Below are 3362 nucleotides of genomic sequence, written 5' to 3'. Positions count from 1 at the left end.
TTCCAGGTTCATACAGGTTGTTGGCAGAATTCAGTTCCTTACAATTGTAGGAATGAAGTCCTGTTTTCTTGCTGGCTGCCAGTTGGAACTCACTCTTAACTCCCGCTCTTGTCCTAGCCACGTGGCCTTCTCAACACAGGCAACTTCTTCTTCAAAGCCAGGACAATCTCCAGTCTGCTATGATAGTTTTATATAATGTACTTGTAGAACTGACTGTCCCATCATATTTAGACACAAGGGGAGGGAAGTCTATGGCCATGTACGCCAGGGGGTGGGCTCTTGGGGCCATGTTAGAATTCTGACGGCACACCTGGTTTATGACGTGCACTTGTATCATCGTACAGCAGGAAACGGATAGTACATTCAAACTAAGACAATTTAAGGGGACTTAATAAAGGAACTAATAATAAGATTTGACAGGAAATGGGGAACGAGGGGTAGCGCGGTACCTAGAGAGCGCCCTTACCATTAAGCCTGGAGGGGTGCGGGGATGGGACAGTTGGTGGAACCTGGGAAGAGAGAGTGCCGTAGAGAAGTCAGCTGTGACTCCCATCAAGGGACAGCCTACAGGAAGGGCGCTGGGAGCAGAAAGACTCTCTCTCCCCCACCCTCCAGTCTCCTGCTATGGCTCCTCAATGCTGAGCCTAACCAGAAGCCAGAGAGCCCCAAAGCCCCTTGATGCACTCCCCACAGGTCAGCCTCCTGGGGCACAGAGCAAGGGAGGAGAAGGGAGAGAAGTTGGGGGCAGGGGTGGGTGCGCAACAGGAAGACATCTAGCCAGCGGCTCGGGACACAGCTGTTGGGCGTCCCATGGCCATGGAGGTCGGTCTCTACCAGGGCCAGTAGCCAGACTCAGCTGCCTTTCCAATGTGGAAGAGCAGCTAATGAATAGAGCATCAGGGCTCCAAGGCAGAGGGCTCTGTGCTGTGACACTGGGGGCACGTCACTCCCACCTGCCACCCAACCTGCCTAAGACATTCCACGCTCCCTTGGATCTGCTGGGTCACAAGGTCTGTGTGTCAGGGCAGCTCGCACTGTAGCCAGACCTAATGCACAGCCCTTTGTTACTTGGAGCCCCTCCAAAACTGGCAGCCTCACCAGTTTCCCAGGAAGTAGGTCAGAGCCGCACTCCCAGGTGTGGTGTACGCATCCTCTGAAATCCAGAGGTCCTGCCAGCACCATGCCTCTTTTCTACTGGCAGATGGTACAAGGTATAGCCATGTACCTTTCAGAGGAGAATTCCAAATTCTGTTACCTCCTGCCTGCTGGTCTCCTACTGGAAGCCAGAGAGTGCAGGAGCCCAGGAGATGCTGTCTGTGGGGGTCAGCCCCCTGCACACGGAGCAGGGTGGAGGCTGCATCTGCTTGCGACCTGCAGAGGGAGAGTAACCACCCCCACACGACACGCATCAGGTCAGTCCCCTGCCCCCAACCCACCAATGGCCTCTACTGCTCTTCAAATAACCCCCTGACCCTTGGCCTGGGCCTTGAGATTTGGAGCCATCTGGCCCCCACCAGGTTGGTACATGAGACACACTCATCATTGGTCCAGGACACCTTCACTTGTTTGTTTGTTTGTTTGTTTGTTTTTAATAATGTGATAAGCACCCATTAATCCATTGCTCCAGACAAAAATCCAGGCCCGGACAGTATCTGACCTCCAGCCAGCGGGCCCCCATTGACTCTCACCTCACAGGCCTCAGCAGCCAGAACCCGGAATCCCTTTGCCTCCTGCACTTGCTTTGCTTGTTGGATTTCATTGCATCCATGTGTATGCCTAGACGGTCTTTTGAACAGCTGTTTTAGGATGTAGTCTTTGGGGCGAGGCTTCCTCACTGAATATGACGTTGCTCACATTCACCCATGGTGTGGTGTTGTGTGCTGCTGCCTTCTCTGCTGCAGGGTACTCCGGGGGCATCCTGGGGTTCTCGTGCTCTTCCTCTGGCATGTGGGCATGCAGGTTACGCTGCGGGGAGCAGGGCTGCTGTGGATGTCACTGCCCAGGTCCTTGTTGGTCCACCTCTCCCCACACCTGCTACTCCCCTTCCTTTCTCTCACCCCCCGCATGCCAGCCACACTGGCCTTTCTCCATTCCTTTGAGCTCGTCCCCACCTTGGGCCTTTGCTCCTACCGTTTCCTCTCCCAGGAATGCTCTCCTTGCCTGGCTCGTCCTCATTCTGGTTCAGCTTGATGGCATCTTCTCAGATGCCTGCCCCAACCCACTGGGCTCTGTAGCCCTCCCCTCCAAACATCTGTCCCCTTGAGGGCAAAGTATTCCTGGGGGGCTAAGGGAGGGACTCCAGCAGATGTGGCTGGAGCACAGGGTGAGAGGGTGGGGCAAGAGATGCGCTGGAAGCGGTTGGAGAACAGATGCCGGAAGGCCTTGAATGTCATGCCAAGGAGGTCCGAACACGCCCCAGGCTTCAAAGTGTGTTAGGATCCAAGCCCCAGAGGAGGCCTCCGGCAGCCAGAGAACTCCCCCAGGCCCTTGAGGAAGGGCAGCTATTACATGTGCTTCAATATGAGGCAAGAGGTTCTCCCCAAATATGGCCCTCAGAAAAGAGGGGGTTGCTCATTTTGAGTCTATATAGTTTCACAGTTTTTAGGGGGCACTTGTTACTTTATTTTGAAAATCAAAGTTCTGGCTGGAGAATGCACGTTAGATTAAAACATCCTCAGCTGTTATGGATGCTTCTGAGGGCCACCTGCAAAAGTGGTGGAAGGAGGATGTGAAGAACCTTCTTACTAACAGGCACCATCCAGAGCGGTGTGACCCGGGAAAGGTGAGAGTGCCTGAGGCCACTCAGCCAGGCTGCGTTCTTTGAAGCATGGGGGCTACACAGCGCAGGTTCATCCTCCTTGTTTTCAGAAGGGGAAACCAAGGCCTGGGGAGGTGAGTGACTTCCCGAGGAGCAGAGCCAGGCCTGGAATGCAGCATCTCTGCCTCCAAGCGCTTCCAGCTTTTTCAGTGTAAATGCAGGGCAACGCGAAGGGCACAAGGGACACAGACCTTTCTGCTTTCTTGGCCTTGGTGGCATAGATGATGTTGTCACGGGGAGCATCAGCTTTGCAGCCAGGAGACCTGAGTTCTAATTCGCAGCTTCTTCCCGACCCAGCTGTGTGACCTCAGGCAAGTTACCTCCCCTCTCTAAGCTGGCTTCTCTGCGAGTGGAATGATAGCAGTGCCCTTTCCTGGGCTGCTGTGAGGCTGCAGCCTCTGCAGAGGTGGGAGGGGGTCAGGCCCGTGAGTGTGGGAGCCAGGGGTGTGAAGGGGACACCAGGGTGGGGTAGGGGAGCTGTGTCCTCTCTCTGAAGTGGCCCATGGGGCAGCTAGGATGTGGCCCTGCTCAAGGGGGCCCAGGT

The sequence above is a fragment of the Pan troglodytes genome, chromosome 1, assembly GCF_028858775.2.
Source record: "Pan troglodytes isolate AG18354 chromosome 1, NHGRI_mPanTro3-v2.0_pri, whole genome shotgun sequence".
NCBI lineage: Eukaryota > Metazoa > Chordata > Mammalia > Primates > Hominidae > Pan > Pan troglodytes.
This window is presented reverse-complemented; position numbering follows the sequence as displayed.